The 26339-nt window shown below is 44.7% G+C and overlaps 1 protein-coding gene and 1 pseudogene across 1 annotated transcript in view; one reads left to right on the forward strand and one right to left on the reverse strand.

Annotated features, from left to right (window-relative positions):
* Positions 1-8306, reverse strand: part of ST6GAL1 (ST6 beta-galactoside alpha-2,6-sialyltransferase 1) — a 150597-nt gene extending 142291 nt beyond the window's left edge. Inside the window, exon 1 of the mRNA XM_061413281.1 lies at positions 7844-8306. The gene's annotated coding sequence lies outside the window, so the exon portion shown is untranslated. The remainder of the gene's footprint in view (positions 1-7843) is intronic.
* Positions 8307-9687: 1381 nt separating this feature from the next.
* LOC133245608 (STARD3 N-terminal-like protein) lies at positions 9688-13314 on the forward strand (annotated as a pseudogene).
* The last annotated feature ends 13025 nt before the right edge of the window (positions 13315-26339 follow it).

Here is a 26339-nt window from a genome sequence, read left to right on the forward strand (position 1 = left end):
GGCACGTTCCCTCCTCCAGAGACTGATATCAATTCCTCCTCTTCTTCACTTCTTTCTCCTCCCTCCCATCACTCAAGTTGCAGTCCTCCCATCAGATGCCACTGACCCTGAAAACAGAAGTAAATTTGGAAGAGCCAGTGATGGTGGAATGAGGAAGAGAAGATGATGACGCAGCTCAGTTTCTTTCACTTGCAGCCTAGAGCACCCAACCAGGCAGGCCATCTCCCAAAATAACCTTCCCTCCAAACAGTCAGCTCCTTGTAACTTCCAGGGAGCCCTTCATTCCAGCTTTCTAGGGCGTGGTTCTCAGTGTCCCTGTGCCCATTCTCTAGCCACCCTTTCCAGAGCTCGATAGACTGACCTCATTTAACCAAGACATTTACAACCAACATTCCATATTTTGTTGTGTTGTTATTGACCCCAAGAATTGTAAAGCCTGCCAGGCTCCTCTGTCCATTGGATTTCCCAGGCAAAGATACTGGAGTGGGTTGCCATTTCCTCCTCAAGGGGATCATCCCCGACATTGAACCCGAAACTCTTGCACTGGCAGGTGGATTCTCTATCACTGTGACACTGGGGATTCTCCAAATACACTTAGAAATATATTTTAATGGAAATAAATATCCATCAACAGAAGACTGGTTAAATAAACACATCCATAATATAGGATGTGATGCAGCCATGAAAAAATAATCTGTATATGCTGATATGGAAAGACCGCCAAAAGGGCAAGCCTGTAAAGTTGTAGTTATAATGTAATCTATTTACAGAGCTTTTAAAATATATCTGCATATACCCATAAATACATACATACATAGATCCAAAGGGAGCTGAAGGACCCAAAACAAACTGCAAACAGTAGTCACTTTGCAGAAAAGTGGAATTGGGCTAAGTGAGCAAAGGTAAGGGGGTTAATTGCTTACCCCATTTGAAAAGAAAACAGATTACATTTATTATTTGTGTGAAGAAGCCCCTAACTCTATGTGTAGTTTCCCCATTTTTATACCTGTTCCCCAATTGATGATCTCAGAGCTGGAAGGGGCCTAGAGACCTGGGAGTTGAATCCCGTGGTGGCATGCCAAAGGTGGCATTTATCTCACCCAAGGCCACACAGCAAGCTCGAGACAGCCAGAGACTACAAGTCACAGGGCAGGCCCAAACATAATGGGAGTCCCAGTGGATTAAAGACAGGACTTGAATGATGACATCAAATCAATTTTCTCCTTTTAGCTGAGTCAAAAATTCCTACTTGGGAGCAACAGTGACTTAGGAGAGACCAAGACTCTCAACAAAATTGGAGGGAATAGGGGAGCCGAGTGTCTTCCCATGGAGAAAAGGAGGCATCAGAGAAGACCTGTTTCTCAGGCACAGTGGCAGGGCCCTACTTCCCCTAGGCTTGCTGACCTCATTCACAAATCAGAGGGAAGGGGTTGAGTGCTAGACAGGAGATTCACAAGCATAGTGTGCCACGTGCTCATCTGAGTGACAACCATATCTTCAGAATTAGACAGGAAGCAACTCTACTTGAAGAAACCCCAGTACTCTCAGGCCATCAGGCTCTGACCTTCATTCCATATGAAAACTCTGCCTCTCGGGAACTGTAAGGCTGGGTTCAGGTGTGATGCAGAGTCAACTAATATTGAGTTGCTAGAGCTGTACGTGGATTACCTCATTTGCTACTCATCAAATTTTTAGAAATATATTCAAAGAAACTCAGAAGTCACTTGACAAAATATACAACTGGTAAATGTTGGTGCCCTATTGCAAATCAGGTCTCCTGACTAAATTCAGCGTTCCTTTTACCCTGTGTCTTTGTTCCCCTGGAGAAGAGAAAGTCTGCCCACTCCAGTATTCTGATCTGGGGAATTCCACGGACTGTATAGTCCATGGGGTCACAAAGAGTCAGACACTGAGCGGCTGAGCGACTTTCACTTTGAGACAGACACAGGTCATGGCAGGAAAATTCACTTGAGCACTAAAACTTTCTCTCTCTCTCTCTTTGTCACTCTCTCTCTCTCACACACACACACACAGGGTTCCATCTGTAACACTGACAGCAGACACAGGCTCCACGAGCCTCAAATATGGCATTTCACCCAATGCCTCAAATATGCTTCATGCAACTAACTCAGTGAAATATTTATGGCTGAGCTGAAAAAAATGCCTGGGACTTATTTCAAAGTCATGTAGGGTCAAATGTGAGGTTGAAGACCCTATGAGTTTTGATAATTATTGAAGATAAGTGATTATAAATGGGGAAAGGGGGGTAATTACACCATTCTTTCTACGTTTGTGTGTTTGAAACTTTCCGTAAGAAGACTTGTAATGCATCACACCAGTGATCATTTCTCTCAATTTGTCACCTGGTAGGAGACGCCACCTTAATTAATTTCCTACCTGCTATCATGGTAAGAAAAAATATTAGGACCACAGTCTCTGCAGCTTGTGAAAATTTCAATTATAACAACAATAGACATCACTTATGGAGTGCTTCCTGTAAACCTGGCACTATACTGGACCCTTTATCTAGGATTTATAATGGAGGCTTCCGTAGTGGCTCAGAGGTAACGAATCCACCTGCCAATGCAAGGGACATAGGTTTGATCCCTGATCTAGGAAGAGCCCACATGCTTTGGGATAACTAAGGCTGTGAACCTCAACTACTGTGCCCTCGAGCCTGGAAGCCACAACTACTGCAGCCCACACACCTAAGCCCGCTCAGCAAGAGGGAGCCACCGCAGTGAGAAGCCTAAGCCTGCTCAGCAAGAGGAAGCCACCGCAGTGAGAAGCCCGTGCGCTGCAACTAGAGAGCAGCCCACACCCGCCGCAACTGGAAAAAAGTCCACGCAGCAACAAAGACTCAGCACGGCCACAAATAAATAAATAAACATTTAAAAAATAAACGAAGAAAAATTAAAATATTTTTTAAAAATAAAATTCTTTCTAAAAATCCTTACAATGATCCAGTGAGGTGAGGCAGTTATGTCCATTTTACAGAGAAGGAAATTGAAGCTTCATGAGCTTAAGTAGCTTGTAGACGTCTATATTGGTGATAACTGGTACACAAGTAATTCAAATCCTGAATTACTTGCTCTCAATTTCTACCTTTTCCACAATACAAAATACTTAGGTACTTTAAAACTTCATAGGCAACCGGGACTGAATCTACAAACTTTTTAAAAATGATGATAGTCTTTGAAGTATGACCCAGTAATTCCAAGTTTAGGATTGTATCCTATGGGAATTATCTGGAATGTGGAAAGAGATTTATCACAAACATGCTAATCTCAGGGGTAATTCAATAAAGGATCTGAAGTAGTTGAACAAGCCCATGACAGCCCTTATCCAGGAAGCCTTCCCCACTGTCCCAGTCTGGGGTGGCTGCCCCTCCTCTGCATTCCCAGGGCACCTTGCACTGGTCTCTTGCTACTCCAACTCCTCTGCTGGATCATGAGCTCTTCTTATACAGCTTTGGTTTAGAATGGGCACTGGAAGATGCAAGGAATGAGCTAACAAATGACCCTGGGGTTGCTTATTTTAATACATACAGAAACAGAAAACCAAGCTGTTAAAGTAAGTTGTCACAAGGGCAGGACTAGAACTCAAGGCCATACCAGGGTCCTTCTCTCTCCACTAGACTTTAGCTGTCTTCTTACATGAAATATATATATATATATATTTTAAACAGCTGGTATCTGGATGCTTGAGGCACAGCTAGGAAAAGGAGAAGCTGGAGACTCTTTCCTCTGCAGGCCTTCACTGAAATGATCACTGGAGTGATTGGATCCCATGGGACCATGTGACCTTGGAGATGCTGATATGTTGATGAATGAAAAGGTACAGGTTTAATGTGAATATAAACTGTGACATGGGTACATGAAAAGACTAAGCAAAAAAGCCAAGAGTAACTGCACAAGCAGTAAGTTCTCTACCATTTAGAGAAAACAAATCCACTAAAAAAAAACAAACAAAAAAAAACAGACAAGAAGGAAAGTTGCAAACATTAACCGTGGTTGCCTTTGAATAATATAATTTTTTTTCTATTTCTCTATCCTTATTTGTACTTTCCAAATTGTCCTCAATGGGCATGCTGTATTTTTATAATCAGAATGATAAACAAAATTTAATCACTAAACTGATTCTAAAGGCTAACCTGATTCTTCTAGTCATGACTCAGAAAATCACCCCAGTATTTCAATGTGCTGACACTTTGTTGCTTACTATGTTACTGTTTCATGTACAACTATAGAAAGCACATCTATTCAAGTCAGTATACAATGCAGACAAGCAAGAAAAATATATGTTTTTCCCCAATTTGGTTCTTACTGAGTAAGTCACTGACACCAAATCTAAGCAAATTCTCAAGAGTCTATGTTCCAGAAGATTACTGCAAATTTCACTAATGAATTATTTCCGACACTCTGTAATGCAACCACGTCCCCATACTTGTGGAGATCCACCTTCTCTTGGAAGCCTTCCCTTTTCCACTCTCTCATTTACCACCTGCTCTTGGTTTGACTTGACGAAAAGAGACAATCCTACTCCTGCAGAGGTCAATTTTGAGATAAATTAGATCTATTTTCTGTGGGTTCCTGAGGGCAGTTTTCCAAATGCATTCCAAGCAAGGATGGTGGGGGGCCAACAAGTGGATCTGGTTCTTTGTAACTCCAGGCCCAGCATAGGAACCACCCCTGCCCCCACCTGCGTGCTTGTCAGTAAGTATGGAGTAAATGGATGGAAAGACTAGATTGCACTCACCTGGGCATGAAATTTCTGGATTTTTTTTTTTTTCAAACTAGGTTTATTTACCTTAAAGTCACACACACTGCACAACCACCCAAAGACCCTTTTAACAGTCTGGCAGACATTCCACCTTGTTTGTGACCAGGCTGGGCCTCTTCCTTTGAGCACAGGGCTCACCCAATGGGGTTATCTTCCCATCATCATTCTCTCCCACTAAAAAGCTGATGAGCACTCAACCCTGCTGGGAGGTCTGAATAAGCATGCATCACATGATTTACTACCCGCCACACCCCTGGGAGATGCATACATGTTCTTCCCTTGACACTGTGTGGATGCAGTCCACAAGGAACACAGGAGAGGAGGGTTGACCCAACCGGACTCTCTACCTCTAAAGGCTGAGCAACTTCCACTCCATCCAAACAGCCTGTGCAGAGACTGGGCAGGAAGGACTCTCACTGCACAAGGAACACTGGAACCCAAGAAGTTAAATAGCATGAAGAGCTAAAGAGGGTCTCTCTTCTGACTTCCCGCTGCCTTTCATTCTGTGATCATACTTTAAAGCACTTCCCTACTGGAGGAGCAGGAGGCAGAGGAATGTGGGGAAACCCAGGGCAAGAGTAAAGAGAACCACTTAGTAAACACTAAAGAAAACCAATCCCCAATGAAAACTATTAATATAATACTCCTTACTGAATCTACCACTGGGATCCATGGTTTTGTTTAATAACCAAAACCTGTGTAAGTCCTTAAGGAATTCACTCTCTGACTTAAAAATGTGTTGTTGTAACAACCATCATAACTTTGACTGTACACTGGGGTACCAACAAAAAACTCATTTGACATAAGTTTCGCTAAAGCACAAAAAGGGCACTAACAGCAGACACCTTGTTGTGTGTCCCTGGGCAAGTGATTTCTCACTGAGCTTCAGTTTTTTCATTTAGAAAAACAGGCCAGCTGATTTCTAAGTTCCTTACAGGGTGAGCGCTCTGATGAGAACCATATTCAAGTGTTAAGTGGAATTACCACAAAAATGAAACACCCTAGAAACCTTAAGAGAAACCAGTGTAGTTAGGAGGTAAGAGGAACAGGGTGAAACAGCACTTTGGGGAAACCCAGACTCAAAGTGATGTCTTTGGTTTTCCAATGTTTCCCCTGACAAATACAAAATTAAAAAGCTACTTCCGTGAGACTCTCATCTCTAAAAACTTAATTAAATAAAATCAGTGAAAACAATGCTTTGTTCTCCCACAAGTGACTCAGGAGTACTGCCCTAGGAGACACTTTCTACCCTGTGTGCTTATGCCCAAACAAAGGCCTCCTGGCACAAGGATGAGAGGCAAAACATCTAAGTCTCCACAGCTGGCTGGACTCCAGCTTGAGGAGAAGGGGCAGCCAGAAGAGAAAACTAACTAGGCTTATGAAAGGCTAGAAGGAGAGTGAGGAATTACTAAATCTATCTTCTCTCAAATGGATAGAACTCTTGAAAGGCATAATGGAAGGGTGCAGCTTTCAATCTGAATTACATTATTTGTTTAACTGTTCTGCCTAAGGCCACTGCCTTTCCAGCCAACCACAGATTCCGGGTTCTGTCTTCAGTCGCTGCTCGGCAATGCGCCATGGGGGAGTCGGAGACTCAGGCTCTTGTCCTCTCTAGGTGGCCAACTTCACATGGGTTGAAACTTGGTACAAGGAACTGAACTCTCCCGGCCTCCGTTTCCCCTCCTGTAAAATAGGAGGGTTCGCTGGATGCTCTCTAGACTCCCCGAGACCGTGGCGCAGGGCTGGAGGCCCGCCGGTCCCCGAGGGACAGGTTTATCTCCAGCGCTGCTGGCCCAGGTGAAGCCGCTGCCCGACCCCTCAGCAAGCACAAGGCTGGCGCACACCCCACCCACTCCACAACCTGTCTGGCTGCCTTCTGCACCCACACCATTACCTAAGGGGCCAGGGCATCCCCTAAACCATCCCCCTGCTGCCAGAACAGGACTATTGAACTAAAATCTTCAAAGCATTCGTAGGCAAAGAAAAAGCAAAACAAGAGGCCTCTCCTTCCGGACCTCGGCATTTCTCGCAAATAAACTCGATAGAACTGAAAATAAGGGCGTCCCCCGCTAAGACAAGAGACCTCGGCTAGCCTTCCTCATAAAGAGACACGACAAGCCAAAAGGGGCCAATGACAATGGGGCTGGCTAGACGCAGGGACCTACACGGCAAAGCGCAAGCGAAAGCCAAGACAGTGCTGGGCGTAGTTTAAACCGGACTGAGGAGGCGCTCGCCGTCCCCTACAGGGACAGTGCAAGGACGATGGTGCGCTAGGCACAGTCTTTTCTGGGGGATGGGGGACTCGCAGACCCTTAATTCAACCCCTGTCTCTAAGAAACCACCGTGAGGTGACAGTGAGGGGTGGCCCGGGTCATCTCAAGTCTGCACCACCGCCGGGAACAGACTCTCGGCCTGGAGTAATCTTTTTTTTTTGCTCCTTTCTCCCTTCGTGTTTCCAAATATTTTTGAATTTGGTGGTTTGGTCTGATACCCAAGCGGTACCTTTTAAATGTGTCAGTCTTTCTCCTCCAGCAAGTGGCGCCCCCAGCGCCGTTCCCTCCCGATAGCTGAGACAAAGGCCGGGTTCCGCAGGGCGGCTCCGGAGGACTGGCGGTGCACCCCGCACCCTGGGCAGGACGCACGTGCGTTTGTTATGGTACCTGCGCCCCCACCCCTGCAGAGAGCCCGGGTTTCTCCTCCTGTACATCCGGCAGGCGAGATCCAAAGGAACCTGGACTTTACGTCTCCCTTCCATGTTGCCCGTGCAGTGGAGAAAGCGGGGCTCCTTGGGGCCGCGTGCACGTGGGTTTGTTGTGGGTCCGCAGTCTCGCGGAGCCGGCGGGAAGCCAGGGATGCCCCCTCGGCCCTGATTAATCCACAGACACCCCAGCAAAAGGCGGCGGGTCCGCGCAGTGAAGAGTGCTGAGGAGTGCTGAACATCGATTCCCTGCGCCCTCGGCTCGCCACGGGCCCCGCCGCTCCGCTGCCCTCCTGCGCCCCTTCGCTCCACTCCTCCCTGGGGGCTTGGGTCCCGCCACCGCCCCGCAGCAGTCTTACTCACTCGCTGCGCTCTCAGCCGCGGAAGCTGCGGTTGCTCCGCCCGCTCTGCGCCCCAGCCGGTAGGCTGCCGGTTCCCTTTGTTAGCACCGGGTAGTGCCCCAGGCGTCTTCCCCAGCCCGGCCTTGCCTAGGACTCCCCTCCCTGGGATGCCTCCGGACGCCGCCCCCGGCGGCGGCCTGACAGCCCGGGAGCTGGGAGTCCCTGAAGGAGGGTCTGTTGGGGAGGAGTAGAGGGGCCGGGAGATGAGGGGTGGCGGGTACGCGGGAAGAGTGCGGCGAAGGGGCGGGGGAAACGAGCAGTCTCCGTTATGCAAATAGTCGGGAAGACGGGGTGGGTCCCTTCGCCACACCGCGCCCCAAATCCGCCAAGCCCTTCAGAGGTCGCTAGCGAGGGGGCTGCGGGATTAGGGGTGCTTGGTTAGGTGGTGTACCTAACCCGGGAGTGATGCTGGGATCCTGCTCCCCGCCCCCTCCCACGGCGAGGGCGGGCCGAGGGGGAGGGGCAACGCGGAGGGGCAAGGTCCCTAAACGTCTGATCCTGCAGAGTTGAAGCCAGCACTGTCCTAGCAGGCAGAGACTATAAATCTCGCCTCTGCTACTGACCGGTTGTGTTACCCTGAGCAAGTCCCTCAACTGCTCTGAAGCCTTATGCAAAATATGAAACAACAAAATCTATTTCACAGGGTATGGCAAGAACCTCCCACTCACTGCAGGTACAGAACAGGAGGGTCGGTGAGTCCCTGCCCATGGCCATATCCACCTCAAGCCGTCTGCAGGCTGGTGGGCAGGAGGACTCCAGTAGGGTGGAAAAGGGAGTGAGGATCCTTCCTCCACTGAAGCTGAGCTAGGGCTGCTGGGAGAAGGCGAGAGGAGACCACTTGTTGAGCAAACGTCGTCGCCCCACCCTGACCATCCCAGGGGCCCACTTGCCTAAAACAGAACTCTGCCCTGTAGGAGGGCATAAGCGGCCTGCGGCCACCACTGCAGTCCCCGTAGAAAAGATGTGACTACCAGAGGCCATAATCTTCTCCCCATCGAATGGATACATGGGTGTTTATGGATGCTGTCCCTTGCTGTCTGCCTGAAACTATCACACAACATTGTTAATCGGCTATAGTGAAAGTATTAGTTGCTTAGTTATGTGCAGACACTTACTCCAATATAAAATAATATTTTTTTAATATCTCCCCAGGGTCTATGGAGGTCCCACTTGGCGCTAGACTTTGTATGGGGAGGGAAGGAGTGTGGAAGGTAGTCCTTGTCCTCTGGGGAAAAGAAGTCAGGTACACACTAGAGTGCTTGAAGCCCAGGCCCAGAACTTTCTCTCCAAATCGGTGGTCCTCTCCCCACCACCATCCTGGGAAAGAGGGGGTGGTCATCTCATCCCCAACATCCTTCCAAACACTGCTTTCCCCAGCCCACTGGACCCCTTCTGTTGTCACTGCTGTCCCTTCCCATCTGCCAAGGATGCATTATTGCTCAGTACAAAGAGCTCCAGTTGGAGGGGGTGACAAGCAGAGTGAATTCAAATCTCTAGACCAACTAGCCAGCACTCTTGTGTAAGCACCTCAGTCTGTTTTCATCTGGCATTGAGAAGATACTCATCATAATATGAGTTAATGAGTAGAAACAGAGAAACTCTTAAACCGGTATCTGGGAGGCTGCTACAATTGTCTTTATTCTGAAAAAACTGGAAACCTAAAATTTTTGTGCAGGAGGATGACATACCTCTTTGTATTTTACACTTATTTCTCTCCCAGTGAACATCCTGGAAAATGGATGGCAGGATCAGAGACTAAAGTGTGGAGCATGGAGACCAGCTTGGACGCTGGAGATATAATAGGAGCTGTGGCAATGACAGTTGTTCAGTTGCTCAGTTGTGTCCGACTCTTTGAGAGTGCATGGACTGCAGCGTGCCAGGCTTCCCTGTCCTTCCACAATTCCCAGAGCTTGCTCAAACTCATGTCCATTGAGTCAGTGATTCCATTCAATCATCTCGTCCTTAATTGTCCCCTTCTCCTCCTGCCTTCTATCTTTCCCAGCATCGGGGTCTTTTCCAAGGAGTCGGCTCTTCGAATCAGGTGGCCAAAGTATTAGAGCTTCAGTATTACTCCTTCCAATGAATATTCAGGACTAATTTCCTTTAGGATTGACTGGTTGATCTCCCTGCAGTCCAAGGGTCTTCTCCAATACGTTCGAAAGCATCTGAGCATTCTTCAGCACTCAGCCTTCTTTATGGTCCAACTCACATCCATCAATCTCTACTGGAAAAACCATAGCTTTGACTATATGGACCTTTGTCAGCAAGGTAATGTCTCTGCTCTTTAATACACTGTGTAGGTATTTAATATGGTGTCTAGGTTTAATACGCTATCTAAGATTGAGGGCAGAAGGAGAAGAGGGAGTCAGGATGAGATGGCTGGATGGCATCACTGATACAATGGATGTGAACTTGGGCATACTTCAAGAGATGGTGAGGGACAGAGAGACCTGGTGTGCTACAATACATGGGATTGCAAAGAGTTGGACACAACTGGGCAACTGAACAACAACAACTAGGTTTGTCATAGCCTTTCTTCCAAGGAGCAAGTGTCTGTTAATTTCATGGCTGCAATCACCATCTGCAGTGATTTTGGAGCCCACGGAAATAATGTCTCTCACTGTTTCCATTGTTTCCCCATCTATTTGCCGTGAAGTGACAGGACAAGATGCCATGATCATTTTTTGAATGCTGAGTTTTAAGCCAGCTTTTTCACTCTCCTCTTTCACTTTCATCAAAAAGCTTTTTAGTTCTCTTTGCTTTCTGCCATAAGGGCAATGACAGAGAGAATGAGAAAAAGACATGCAAACAATAGCTACCATTTGGGGAGCAAAAGCACTTTGCTTACTATATTATCTCTCCTCATCATAAGATATGTGGTGGCCTTAGCCCTATTTTATGGATGAGGAAATTGAAGTCACTTGAAAATGGCAGAGCCAGAGTGCCCCAGACCCTGCCGCAGGCCACTGCCAACCCCGGCCTCTACTGGAGACTCCAGGACACTCACAGATCTCTCCCCTCGAGGGATGGTGAAGTTGGAGAGAGGCTCCTTTAACCCTCCTGCAGGATGAACCCCCTGCCAGAAGACATGGTGAATACGCTCACAGGGAGTCAGAGCTCACACGCTTCTGTGCGCGATGTCCACTCCATCAACCCCACGCAGCTCATGGCCAGGATCGAGTCCTATGAAGGAAGGGAGAACAAGGGCATATCTGATGTCAGGAGGACTTTCTGTTTGTTTGTCACCTTTGACCTCTTATTTGTAACATTACTGTGGATAATAGAGTTAAATGTGAATGGAGGTATTGAGAACACCTCCATTAGAGAGGTTAGAGAAAGAGGTGGTGCAGTATGATTACTACTCTTCTTATTTTGATATATTTCTTTTGGCAGTTTTTCGATTTAAAGTGTTAATATTTGCATATGCAGTGGTGGGACATAGCGTTGACAACAGCAGTGACCAGTGCCTTTTTATTAGCAAAAGTGATCCTCTCAAAGCTTTTCTCACAAGGGGCTTTTGGCTATGTGCTGCCCATCATTTCCTTCATCCTTGCCTGGATCGAGACATGGTTCCTGAACTTCAAAGTGTTACCTCAAGAGGCAGAAGAAGAAAACAGACTCTTGATAGTTCAGGATGCCTCGGAGAGGACGGTGCTGATTCCTGGGGGTCTTTCTGATGGTCAGTTTTATTCTCCTCCTGAATCTGAAGCAGGATCTGAAAATGAAGCTGAAGAAAAGCAGGACAGTGAAAAACCACTTTTAGGACTATGAGTAAGACTTTTGTTAAAGTAAGTCTTTGAAAATGAAACTGTTAATAGTGAAGTAGTTAAATATGGAGGCTTCCTTCAAGTAGATACAAAGTTAAATTCAGAAAATATGAGAGTGATTATAGTTTTATTTCTCCTAATTACGTGAATTTGTCAGGCACATTTTATTATGTAAAATCTGTTAACATTTTCTAGGTATAAATTGGCAGAGGATGAAAACTACGTAAGAGTTCCACATTTCTGAATAAGGGTGACTTGGTTCATTTTTGTTTATTGTAGCCAGAGTGTCTCCATGTCAGGCATGATTTAATGACAAACCCTAACTTCTGAGGGCGGCAAGGGCAGCAGTCCCGGGAGGTAGTACTGTCCTTGTCCCCACTGGCAGGGAAGACTGAGGGTGAGTGACTGGTCCAGAGTCCCACAGCTGGCAGGGGCAGAGCCAGGACTCAGGCGCCCCGTCTGTACCACCATCCACCCTGGTCCGCACAGGATGGTCGTCTCTGGAGTGTGTTGGAGCTTCTGAGATGACAGGTGTGGTCCAGTCACAGCAGTTGGGCTCCACGTGCCTCCAGGTCAGGGCACATTGTTCAGTCCCTTCAAATCATCAAAGGAAACATTTCAACCTCACAAATATGAGCGAATAAACAGTCAATTGTAAAAGCTGTATTTCTGCTTAATTATTTAACCACAGAAGGAGAAGAATAGACCTTAAAACTTCATCTGATAAAAAAATAATCTGTTAACTATGTATAGTGAAGGATGTTAACTTATGTAGACTTATTGTGGTGACCATTTCAAAATACATACAAATATAGAGTCATTATGTGATATAACTTAAACTAATAAAATGTTATTTATCAATTATAGCTCAGTAAAAAATAATGAAATAAAATTTTTAAAGCAGGAAAAAGTAGTGCACTGATTCATAGACGGTGGGCAGTTGGCATAGAGTCAGATATGCCGGCAGAGGCAGCCGGAGTTCTGGTATTGAAGGCCTTGCATCAGTGGTATCCACTGTGCTTCGGGCCCTTTTCCTACAACAGTGTTCAGACATAAGACAAAATTGTGGGCATGTGAATAGTAGATCCTTTTCGAAAAGGCTTTAAGATCTTGTGTCGCCCAACCCGTGGTTTTTCAAGTGTAGCATTTTGCCTTTTTACACTGCATCTCAAATATTGTTGTGTTCTCTCTTCTTCTAAGTGTGAAAAACCTTCATTGAAAGTCACCAGAAAGAAAAAGGAACTGGAGATGGGGTCTCCCTATTGAAGATTGAAATGGTGACGTCCACTGCTGACATTATTGAACGGCTAGTAAAGCATTTATTTATTGTAACACCTCACAGACACGGTACCATACCCGCATCCATTTATGTCACCTGCCTGTGGCTGGTAAGAAATGTCGTGGTCCACCCTATATTCAGTGAGACTGGATCTGACCTGTCAATGAATAGTTGCAGAAAGTCTTGTGCTGTGTTCCTAATCAAAAAGACTTCTTAATATATTGGAATAACACTTTTTTAGTATGTAAAATATCTTTTTTTTTTGATTTGCAGAATGGAATTTTTTTGTCTCATGTTTTTAATTTCTTTTGTATTTCTTTTTTAACTCCCTACATTTCCCTTATGTTTTTTAACTCATGCACATGCGCTATTTATACAATTTTAAAAGGTAATAAACTCCAACATATCAAAAAAAGAAAACGGCAGAGTCGGAATTTGAACCCACTTCCAAACACATTGAAAGCCTTCACCATTTCTGTCCTCGGCATCACTTTTTTGTCAGTACTATTTAGAAACCAAGAACAAGAAACAGGTGAAAGTCTTTTCCAGGAGGTTCTCTTTACCAGAAGAACTCTAGCCAAGTTATCAAAAAATCAAGGGACAGACTCACTCTGGTTTCTTGGTTTGCAGGACTGGGATGACCACAGATGACATAAGCCCAAGAAGATCCTGGGACTCTGAGCAGATAGCAGGCAAGAAGGAGTACCCTGACAAATTTCTAGACTGGGAGCAGTCAGTTATTTCCTTTGGGAACTGCTCTCTCAAGGTTGCTGTGTCTTCACTTGGGGCCTTCTCATCCAGAAGTGAGAGGCAAGAGGCCGGACCATTGGATGGGAGGTGATCCTATCCTCCCCAGTCTATTTATGAGGCTCTCCTACTCATTGTCTCTGGGGCTCCTGCTTTGACAGCGTGTTTTCCTTTGTTGTTGTCATTCAGTCACCCAGTCGTGTCCAACTCTTTTCAACTCCAGGGACTGCAGCATGCCAGGCCTCCTTGTCCCTCACCATCTCCCAGAGTTTGCCCAAGTTCATGCTTATTGCGTTGGTGATGCCATCCAGCCATCTCATCCTCTGACACCCTCTTCTCCTTCTGCCCTCAATCTTTCCCAGCATCAGGGACTTTTCCAGTGAGTCATCTGTGTGCATCAGATGACCAAAATACTGGAACTTCAGCTTCAGCATCAGTCCTTCCAATGAATATTCAGGATTGATCTCTCTTAAGATTGATCTCCTTGCTGTCCAAGGGACTTTCAGGAGTCTTCTCCAGTACCACAGTTCAATGGCATCAATTCTTTGGCATTCTGCCTTCTTTTTTCTTGAAAGTGTATTCCTTAGAAGTATAGATACCTACTTTCCATTTGGACACCATCTCAGCTTCCTGCCCCCTACTGATGTCAGCCTTTGCCCATGAATAATATTTTAAGTCATGCCTTTCTCAGTCATTAGTTTAGGCAAGTTACTGGCTAATGCAAATAATGCGTCCCCTGCTTTTAACATTCATCTGCAATGATCCACTCACACAAAGTATTCTCATAGCATTCTTCAACTGGAGGTTGATGTTATTACAAAGACTTGTGAGGGGAGGAGACACGGGCACCTCAAAATGCCCTTCTAAACCCTTCTTCCTCGCCCTGCTGTAGATGCTCATCAAGACTTTTAAATAGCCCTCCCTCCTCAATGCTTTCAGCACCTATTGTCCATTATAAAGGTAGGCTCAAGGTCAAAGAACTGCTCTGTGGTCTGCCTGCACCCCCTACCTTGAGTCTCGGTGCTACCAGCTTCAAAGATGAAGATACCCAGACACAGCTAAGTCTCTGAAACCCAATCAGAAATAGAGTAACAGCACTCTAATATCCCAGAGACTTCCTACTGTCCCTACAGGAAAGGATTAGTGGAGCATGGAGTGGGCCAGGGGAGAAGAACACTAGAGAGCAAAGGCTGAACACCAGAGACAAGCCTCATGGGAAGACTGCAGCCACAAGACAGGGAAATGGCTGGTAGAGCCAGCAGTGGCTTAGTGGTTGCATGATCTTAGGAGGCAGGGAAGGAAGGAAGGAAAAAAGAAAAATTCACATGACTATGGACCACTATATTTGCAAATGGCTTTCATATACATTCTCCCACTTGAGCCCTCTTCAGATTCACAGTAACCTGTGAGAGAGACTTGCCTCTTTATCACCTCATTTAGAGATGAGAACACTGAGGCTCTGGGGTAAAGTGAGTTGCTTAAAGCCCACTAGTGAGTACTGAGCTGTGCCTTGAAACTAAAGCCTCTGTCCCTCATATTGCATCTGTCCCCAGAGCTGCAAAAGACCAAAGACCAGACAAACCCAGCAAACCACTACTGACATGTCACTGGCTGCAGCAGCCCACACTGTTGCACTGCTGCCCTGGGGGCAAGATACAAAAGCTATGCCCAGGAGACTAGATGCACCAGCAACGGCAGGAAATACAGGGTCAAAGGAGCAGTAAAAGAATCACAGATGCTTGTAATAAATCCCTCAAAGAGATCCAGGAAATTGGCTTTTCCTGAGAGACTTCTTCCAGACCCAAGTGGAAGCTGCCTCCTGTGTATTTATGACTCGAGGATGACTGTCAGAATAGCCTGCAGGAATGGGCAGGTTTTGAAGAAGAGAGCTTGTTTGTGGGCTAATGAAACTTTTTTGAAATTAACAAATGGTTTTGGCGAAAAAAACAAGTGTTTGATACCTATTGGTGATCCATCCCAAAGCTGCCTCTATATGGCCTCACGTTTTTAAACGCTGATTTTTAGTAGTATTTTCCCCCTCATTTTACAGATAAAGCTTGCTTTAGGAAATTTAGAAAAGTGAGACAAGTGTAAAGAAGCAAGCAGGAAAGGGGGCTTCCCTGGCAGCTCAGTGGTAAAGAATCTGCCTGCCAATGCAGGAGACATGGGTCGATCCCTGGATCAGGAAGATCCCTCATGCCGGGAGCAACTAAGTCCATGCACCACAACTATTGAGCCTGTGCTCGAGAGCCCAGGAGATGCAACTACTGAACCCTAGAACTGATGTTCAGCAACAAGAGAAGCCACCAAAATGAGAATCCCATGTACTGCAACTGGAGAGTAGTCACCGCTCACTGCAGCTAGAGAAGGCCCATGCACAGCAATGACAACCCAACACAGCCATAAAAAAATAAATAAAAGTATATGTATTTATATATATGTGTGCGTGTATATATATATATATGAAGCAAGTGGGGAAAATCGTAATCCCATCAACCACAAGCAGAATGAATGAAACTTTAGGACTATTTTCTCCCAGGTAATTCCTGTACAGTGTTCTTTCCATAGTTGAGATCATAATGCATATAAGGAATATGCTGCTTTTCTACCCCACTTAGAGTATATTTCCCATGTATATTGAACAATAAATGTATTCATTCATTTCAGCCCTTAGTAGATGAAAGGCAAATATTCTTAGGCAAGTTATTAGTGGTTTATTGCTCTGTTTGTTGTCTGCATGAGGGACAGTTTAGTTTAGTGGCTGAGAATACTGACTCTGAAGTCAGGCTGCCTGAGTTTGAATCCTGACTACTACTTCCTAACTGTGTGACTTTGGACAAATTAATTAACCTCTCTAGCTCTATTTCCTTATCTCTAAAATGAGAATAATAATATCTACCTCACAAAGTGGTTCTAAAGATTAAAAGAGTTAATTATATGAAAAGCACTTAGAACAATACATGGCATCATAAGCACGGGTAAGTGATGGCTATTATCAATCTATGAGTGCATCATAAATTATTCAGCCATTTTACTGCAGTTGGACATTAGGTCATTTTCAATTTTCCCACTATTATAAATAGTTCTGCAACAAACCATTTACAGCATGCATGACAGGAAGAAAAGTGGATTGAAAGTCCATTGGGAAGGCATGCCAAGATAAGGCATGGGAATTAAAGTCAGAATAAATGACCCAGGAGAAGAATACTTCTTGGGAGGTGGCATCTGATTAACTTGAAGAGATGATATTTAGTTCTACTTGACAAATATTTATTGAGCACTATGGCCAACAAAGGGTATAGACTAGGTCAGGGAACATTAAGATGAATAGAAGAGGGATTTCCCTGGTGGCTCAGTGGTGAAGAATCTACCTGTCAATGCAGGAGGTGTGGGTTTGATCCCTGGTCCCAGAGGATCCCAAATGCCCTAGAACAACCAAGCCCATGCACCACAACTACTGAGCCTGTGCTCTAGAGCCCAAGAGCCACAACTACGGAAGCCCAGGTGCTCTAGAGCCCACGCTCCCTAACAAGAGAAACCACCAATAAGAAGCCTGCACACTGCAACTAGAGAGTAGCCCCCACTCACTGCAACTAGACAAAACGTGTGCACCAACCAAGACTCAGCAGAGCCAAAAATAAATAAAGTATTTTTTAAAGAAAAGAGGAATAGAAGATACCAAAGTGAACAAAGGACAGGCTCCATCCTCAAGGAGCTTTAGTCCGAGTTACAAAAATTTCACAATTGTTACCCCCAAGAGGATATTTTCACCATGACGTATTTCTATGTATCACTTACGTGGGCAGAGATTAAGAATGCCAGATTTCAAATGACCAATGCAGCTGAAGGTACAAGCTCAATCAGTCCCCCACTGCACCATCTGCTCACCAGGAAGACTTGCTGGGGAGCTTCCCAGGTGACTCGGATGATAAAGAAAGGCTTGATGGAGAATGCCAGTTTCACAAAAGGGTTGGACGTTGGGAATGGCAGCAGCCATCAAGCTCTTAGTCCAGTGTGGCGCATCAGATCAGATCAGATCAGATCAGTCGCTCAGTCGTGTCCGACTCTTTGTGACCCCATGAATCGCAGCACACCAGGCCTCCCTGTCCATCACCAACTCCCGGAGTTCACTCAGACTCACGTCCATTGAGTCAGTGATGCCATCCAGCCATCTCATCCTCTGTCGTCCCCTTCTCCTCCTGCCCCCGATCCCTCCCAGTATCAGAGTCTTTTCCAATGATCAACTCTTCGCATGAGGTGGCCAAAGTACTGGAGTTTCAGCTTTCGCATCATTCCTTCCAAAGAAATCCCAGGGTTGATCTCCTTCAGAATGGACTGGTTGGATCTTCTTGCAGTACAAAGGACTCTCAAGAGTCTTCTCCAACACCACAGGTCAAAAGCATCAATTCTTCGGTGCTCAGCCTTCTTCACAGTCCAACTCTCATGTCCATACATGACCACAGGAAAAACCATAGCCTTGACTAGATGAACCTTTGTTGGCAAAGTAATGTCTCTGCTTTTGAATATGCTATCTAGGTTGGTCATAACTTTCCTTCCAAGGAGTAAGCGTCTTTTAATTTCATGGCTGCAGTCATCATCTGCAGTGATTTTGGAGCCCCAAAAATAAAGTCTGACACTGTTTCCACTGTTTCCCCACCTATTTCCCATGAAGTGATGGGACCGGATGCCATGATCTTCGTTTTCTGAATGTTGAGCTTTAAGCCAACTTTTTCACTCTCCACTTTCACTTTCATCAAGAGGCTTTTGAGTTCCTCTTCACTTTCTGCCATAAGGGTGGTGTCATCTGCATATCTGAGGTTATTGATATTTCTCCCAGCAATCTTGATTCCAGCTTGTGTTTCTTCCAGTCCAGCGTTTCTCATGATGTACTCTGCATATAAGTTAAATAAACAGGGTGACAATATACAGCCTTGACGAACTCCTTTTCCTATTTGGAACCAGTCTGTTGTTTCATGTCCAGTTCTAACTGTTGCTTCCTGACCTGCATACAAATTTCTCAAGAGGTAGATCAGGTGGTCTGGTATTCCCATCTCTTTCAGACTTGTCCACAGTTTATTGTGATCCACACAGTCAAAGGCTTTGGCATAGTCAATAAAGCAGAAATAGATGCTTTTCTGGAACTCTCTTGCTTTTTCCATGATCCAGCGGATGTTGGCAATTTGATCTCTGGTTTCTCTGCCTTTTCTAAAACCAGCTTGAACATCAGGAAGTTCACGGTTCACATATTGCTGAAGCCTGGCTTGGAGAATTTTGAGCATTACTTTACTAGCATGTGAGACGAGTGCAATTGTGCGGTACTTTGAGCATTCTTTGGCATTGCCTTTCTTTGGGATTGGAATGACCTTTTCCAGAACTGTGGCCACTGCTGAGTTTTCCAAATTTGCCGGCATATTGAGTGCAGCACTTTCACAGCATCATCTTTCAGGATTTGGAATAGCTCAACTGGAACTCCATCACCTCCACTAGCTTTGTTTGTAGTGATGCTTTCTAAGGCCCACTTGACTTCACATTCCAGGATGTCTGGCTCTAGGTCAGTGATCACACCATCGTGATTATCTGGGTCGTGAAGATCTTTTTTGTACAGTTCTTCTGTGTATTCTTGCCATCTCTTCTTAATATCTTCTGCTTCTGTTAGGTCCATACCATTTCTGTCCTTTATTGAGCCCGTCTTTGCATGAAATGTTCCTTTGGTATCTCTAATTTTCTTGAAGATATCCCTAGTCTTTCCCATTCTGTTGTTTTCCTCTATTTCTTTGCATTGATCGCTGAAGAAGGCTTTCTTATCTCTTCTTGCTATTCTTTGGAACTCTGCATTCAGATGTTTATATCTTTCCTTTTCTTCTTTGCTTTTCGCTTCTCTTCTTTTCACAGCTATTTGTAAGGCCTCCCCAGACAGCCATTTTGCTTTTTTGCATTTCTTTTCCATGGGGATGGTCTTGATCCCTGTCTCCTGTACAATGTCATGAACCTCATTCCATAGTTCATCAGGCACTCTGTCTATCAGATCTAGGCCCTTAAATCTATTTCTCACTTCCACCGTATAATCATAGGGATTTGATTTAGGTCATACCTGAATGGTCTAGTGGTTTTCCCTACTTTCTTCAATTTAAGTCTGAATTTGGCAATAAGGAGTTCATGGTCTGAGCCACAGTCAGCTCCTGGTCTTGCTTTTGCTGACTGTATAGAGCTTCTCCATCTTTGGCTGCAAAGAATATAATCAATCTGATTTTGGTGTTGACCATCTGGTGATGTCCATGTATAGAGTCTTCTCTTGTGTTGTTGGAAGAGGGTGTTTGTTATGACCAGTGCATTTTCTTGGCAAAACTCTATTAGTCTTTGCCCTGCTTCATTCTGTATTCCAAGGCCAAATTTGCCTGTTACTCCAGGTGTTTCTTGACTTCCTACTTTTGCATCCCAGTCCCCTATAATGAAAAGGACATCTTTTTGGGTGTTAGTTCTAAAAGGTCTTGTAGGTCTTCATAGAACCGTTCAACTTCAGCTTCTTCAGCGTTACTGGTTGGGGCATAGACTTGGACTACTGTGATACTGAGTGGTTTGCCTTGGAAACGAACAGAGATCATTCTGTTGTTTTTGAGATTGCATCCAAGTACTGCATTTCGGACTCTTTTGTTGACCATGATGGCCACTCCATTTCTTCTGAGGGATTCCTGCCCACAGTAGTAGATATAATGGTCATCTGAGTTAAATTCACCCATTCCAGTCCATTTCAGTTCGCTGATTCCTAGAATGTCAACATTCACTCTCGCCATCTCTTGTTTGACCACTTCCAATTTGCCTTGATTCATGGACCTGACATTCCAGGTTCCTATGCAATATTGCTCTTTACAGCATTGGACCTTGCTTCTATCACCAGTCACATCCACAGCTGGGTATTCTTTTTGCTTTGGCTCCATCCCTTCATTCTTTCTGGAGTTATTTCTCCACTAATCTCCAGTGGCATATTGGGCACCTACTGACCTGGGGAGTTTCTCTTTTAGTATCCTATCATTTTGCCTTTTCATACTGTTCATGGGGTTCTCAAGGCAAGAATACTGAAGTGGCTTGCCATTCCCTTCTCCAGTGGACCACATTCTGTCAGATGTCTCCACCATGACCCGCCCATCTTGGGTTGCCCCACGGGCATGGCTTAGTTTCATTGAGTTAGTCAAGGCTGTGGTCCTAGTGTGATTAGATTGACTAGTTTTCTGTGAGTATGGTTTCAGTGTGTTTGCCCTCTGATGCCCTCTTGCAACACCTACCGTCTTACTTGGGTTTCTCTTACCTTGGGCGTGGGCTATCTCTTCACGGCTGCTCCAGCAAAGCGCAGCCATTGCTCCTTAACTTGGATGAGGGGTATTGGCACATAGTAAACACTAAAAAATAAAGTGAAGTCTCTCAGTCATGTCCGACTCTTTGCGACCCCATGGACTGTAGCCTACCAGGCTTCTCTGTCCATGGGATTTTCCAGGCAAGAGTATTGGAGTGGGTTGCTATTTCCTTCTCCAGGGGATCTTCCCGACCCAGGGATTGAACCCAAGTCTCCCGCATTGCAAGCAGACGCTTTACCCTCTGTGCCATCAGGGAAGCTCTAAAAAATAAAGCTAACAGCTACTGAGCACTTCCCACGTGCCTGACATCAAGCACTTTTCAGACATTCTGTCATTGAACCCTCGTGGCAACCCAATTAAGTAGATACTATTGACTTAATTATTCGTATTTGTAGATGAGGAAACTAAGAGGTTAAGTGACTTAACCAAGTCACTTAAACAATAAGTGGTGAAGCCGTATTCTTAATCGAGGTATTTGATTCCTTACAGTAAGTTAATAGCCAATGTTAGGTTCTGGTGACTTCGACATTCAAAGGATGATGCCATGGTTTATTGCACTTCACCCGTATGTATTTTACATGTCTCTCCCCCCAAAACAGTTGATGTGCAATAACATTCCCGTACACCTTTCAGTTGATCTCTGTTTTATAGATAAATTAACTGAGGTCACAAGACTCAGATCACTTGTCAAAGAACACCTAGCTAATAAAAAAGGCAGAGGCTGGACTAGGGTCATATCTGACTCTTTGTAGATGCTAATAAGGGGTCACTGGGCAGCCCAGGAAATAGAGAGAAAATCAAAGACTTGAGAAAAAGCAGAAATCACTGTGGGCCACCCTCCTTCAATGAGGCCCCTGAGAGGAACTGAAAACCTGCTCATTTTCTTCTGACTTTTCTTAGTGGTCAGAGATCATCAGGCTAGCTTTTCAACCTGTCTCTTCAAAGGGCTAAGAAAAACATAGAAAGTGATAAGCAGAGATTGTAGGAAATGACCAGAAGCCTGGTGGAATGCTGTTGTCGTTGCTGGGAAGAAGTAAGTCCCTCGGCTAAGCTAGCTTTGTATGAAGCTGAACCTCTGACAATACATTTTCTTCATGCAGGATTTTGGCACAGAGAGGGAGATGGCTTTACTGCTTCTTAGACCTCAGGGGACAGACAAAATTGTAATTCGTAGTTATTGATTACTGAGGTGAAATAGAGCATGTTAAGATAAGGATCTGGATATTCCAGCATGATCTGAGAGATAATAGCTTCCTCCAATTACTGAACCAGGAACTAAACTCTGGGTAGTGAAGCCTCACGAAGCCCCTGAGCACGGTGTGTCATTAACTACATTTGGAAACAAGATCACTGAGGCTTCAGGAGTTTAAGTAATTGGCCAGAGGCCCCATCTTGTAATTGGCAGAGCTGGGGACTGAGCCAACATGTGTATGACTTCAAGCCACTCTTGAAGCACTCTGCTCGTCAGTTTTTCCTTGGAGGCAAAGTGTTGTGAGGATGACCTGACACGTCTCCCCATTATCTTTCCACTAGGACTTGCTTCTACTTTTCATTCCTCTGACATGCCCCCCTTCATCTCACCCTGCCTGCATGAATACAACCTGTCCTCTGAGGTCTAGTTCAACCTTACAGCTTCTCCCAGAAGCCTTGAATCCAAAAGGGAATATTCATTCTCCAAAGTCTTATTAACATCTGCAGAATTTCCTGAGGCCATTTTTTTTTATTCATTAAATGTATAACTTAGTACTTTCAAATAAAATGCATCAGATATTTCACAGACACACTCTTTGTCTTATATGAATAAATCCACAAATTGCAACAGATTTTTCTGTAACAGATTCAGAGAGGTGATTCAAATCAGTTCAGGATTTTGTCTCCTCATTCAGCCATTCCACAACCTTGGATCCCCGGGGCAAAAAAGTGGGAGTCCTTCATGACTCTATCCATGGCCAGGAAACAGACTTGTTCCTCTTAGCTGACAGTTTCCTCTCTGATGCCTTCCAAGGTCTTCAATAAAATTCCAAAAAGAGCATACCTCTGCGGTGTGCCTCTCCATCATGTTGATAACACAGCTAAATAACTAACGAGATGGGAGCTAACTCTGTTGTAGCGGCTGACTGATAGGCTTTAAGATCCAGCAAAACAGAATTTGATTGTTGCCTCAGTTTTTTCTAGGGAGGTGCCTTTGAGAAAGGCCATTAAACCCTCTGAGCCTATGAAACAGGGGTACCATAGTCCTTGAAGGTCCACAGTAGGTATTCACAATAATGCTATTATGTGCTGTACCAGGCATCTAACAGGTACTCAGAAGTGGAAGTTATTATAACTATCAGATGTGAACCCAATTAAAAAAAAAAAAAAAAGTGAAAAACTAACTGGCCAATTACACACACACACACAAATGTAAATGCCCTTGTGTAAGAAGCCTTCTACTCCTTTTCATTTTTTTTTCTTTCTTCTTTTAATCCCATTAAAAAGTAAACATTGTAATTATGGTCATCCACTATTGTAGACTTAATGCTTATGCCCCCCCTAAAATTCTTATGTTGAGAAAAAACCTAGGAAATCCCCTGGTGGCCCAGTGGTTGAGTCTACTCTTTCAGGGCAGGGGGCACAGTTTCGATCCCTAGGCTGAGGAACTAAGATCCTGCATGTTGCACAGTGTGGCCAAAAAAAAAAAAAAAAAGGAGAAATAAAACTAACACCCAAGGCAATGGTATTAGGAAGTGGGGTCTTTGGGAGGTGATTAGGTCATGAAGGTAGAGACCTCATGAAAGGGATTAGTGCCCTTATAAAAACTGCCTGAGAAAATCCCCTTACCCCTTTCCACTACATGAGGACACAGAGAAAAAATGAGCAGGAAGCAGGCCCTCCACCAGACACTAAATCTGCCAGTGTTTTCATTGTGGACTTAGCCCACAGAACTAGAAAAATAAGCTTTTGCTCTTAATAAGTTGCCGAATCTATGGCATTTTGTTAAGGAACCCAAACAGACTAAGATGTCTACTTCATGAAATAAACAAATGTCCATGAAAAAATTAGCACTGCTTTTTGGCTTCCAAAGATGCCTATTCATATTGAGGCATATTGAAAAAGAAGCAACATGGAGACAACTTCCTCATGTTTAACTCTGAAATTATAAGCCTAGGACTAAATCAGAGAGCTGGAGACCACACGCAGGTCTTTTGCTAGTAGTTGCTCATCACCATGTGAGAAAAAACACAAGGCATTCCTGGGAGACTTTTCTACACTCATATGATGTCAAAGATTATCTCATGTCCCTCATGAGGAAATATCTTGATGAAAGTGAAAGTGGAGAGTGAAAAAGTTGGCTTAAAGCTCAACATTCAGAAAACGAAGATCATGGCATCTAGTCCCATCACTTCATGGGAAATAGATGGGGAAACAGTGGAAACAGTGTCAGACTTTATTTTTGGGGGCTCCAAAATCACTGCAGATGATGACTGCAGCCATGAAAGCGTCTTTTAGACGCTTACTCCTTGGAAGGAAAGTTATGACCAACCTAGATAGCATATTCAAAAGCAGAGACATTACTTTACCAACAAAGGTTCGTCTAGTCAAGGCTATGGTTTTTCCTGTGGTCATGTATGGATGTGAGAGTTGGACTGTGAAGAAGGCTGAGCGCCAAAGAATTGATGCTTTTGAACTGTGGTGTTGGAGAAGACTCTTGAGAGTCCCTTGGACTGCAAGGAGATCCAACCAGTCCATTCTGAAGGAGATCAGCCCTGGGATTTCTTTGGAAGGAATGATGCGAAAGCTGAAACTCCAGTACTTTGGCCACCTCATGCAAAGAGTTGACTCACTGGAAAAGACTCTGATGCTGGGAGGGATTGGGGGCAGGAGGAGAAGGGAACGACAGAGGATGAGATGGCTGGATGGCATCACTGACTCGATGGACGTGAGTCTGGGTGAACTCTGGGAGTTGGTGATGGACAGGGAGGCCTGGCGTGCTGCGATTCATGGGGTTGCAAAGAGTCGGACATGACTAAGCTACTGAACTGAACTGAACTGAGGTAGAGAAATGCTGCCTGCACAATGATGGAGCCCAAAGCAAAACCTGGACTACAGGTGCTTAGATCTCTGTCTGCCGCCTCCCATCCATTGGTCTAAAGACATTACTGAGGCCACACTTGGGCACTAGCTGTGGGCTTCTTGCAGGTGGAAGGCAGGAGGAAACAGGGCACCAGTCCCGCAAGACTTCACAGGTTGCAGAAGCAAGAGTTACCCACAGACAGCCATGAAGGAACAGCTCCAAGAGCTCAGTGAGTCACCCAAGCTCTAAGCATGTCCACACTGCAGGGGGTATACTTGCTTTGTTCACTGATGGTCCCTAAAGCAGTCCAGCTGCAGCAGCACATGTAAATATTGATGCAGTTATGGACTCTGGTGCCAGAGTGACTGAAGTTGAATTCCACATCACCAAGGAAGAGCTGAACAACCTTGGGCAAGTTACTCAGTCTCTCTGTGCCTCAACTTTCCCATAGGTAAAGCATAGATAGTATTGTAAAGATGACATGAGATAATCCAATGGAAAGTGATTTTTTTAAATATCTGCACCAAGTAAGTACTCAATGAACATTAGTGTGCATGCGTGTTCAGTCGTATCCAACTCTTTGCTACCCCATGGACTGTAGCCCCCCAGGCTCCTCTGTCCATGGGATTCTCCAGGCAAGAATACTGGAGTGGGCAGTCATTCCCTCCTCTAGGGGATCTTCCTGACCCAGGGATCAAACCTGGGTTTCCTGCATTGCAGGTGGATTCTTCACTGTCTGAGCCACAAAGAAAACCCAATGGACATTAGCCATAATTATTACGTAACTTATCACATTATTAGAGGAAAAATTAAGTATTTGATGAACATTTGTATGCCATCAAATGATATTTGAGGAATTAATTAATTAATTAATGCAATTGGAGTCAGAGAAGGAAGGAAGTTTTGTAGGCTGAAGTGCTCAGGGAAAGTTTGCTTATAGAGGCCAGACGTGAGCTAGGCATTTAAGGAATTGTAGAATGTGAGTAGGTGAAAGAGGGAGAAAAGAAAATTTTTTACACTTTCAAAGGATCTACTACAGACTTATGTTGAAAGATGACAATTGTAGTGTTTATTATTTTTTCTGCAAATACTGTTAATAGCCTAAATAGAACTGAGACAATCAAATAGTTTGATGAATTTATACAATGAATTACTTTAAATCAATTAAAGTGATATTTTCAAGCAATACTTAATGACAAATATGCTCAGATTATAATAAATTACCCAAAAAATGCACTCATTATAGACAATTTGCATGTAAA

Source organism: Bos javanicus, chromosome 1, assembly GCF_032452875.1.
Source record: "Bos javanicus breed banteng chromosome 1, ARS-OSU_banteng_1.0, whole genome shotgun sequence".
Taxonomy (NCBI): domain Eukaryota; kingdom Metazoa; phylum Chordata; class Mammalia; order Artiodactyla; family Bovidae; genus Bos; species Bos javanicus.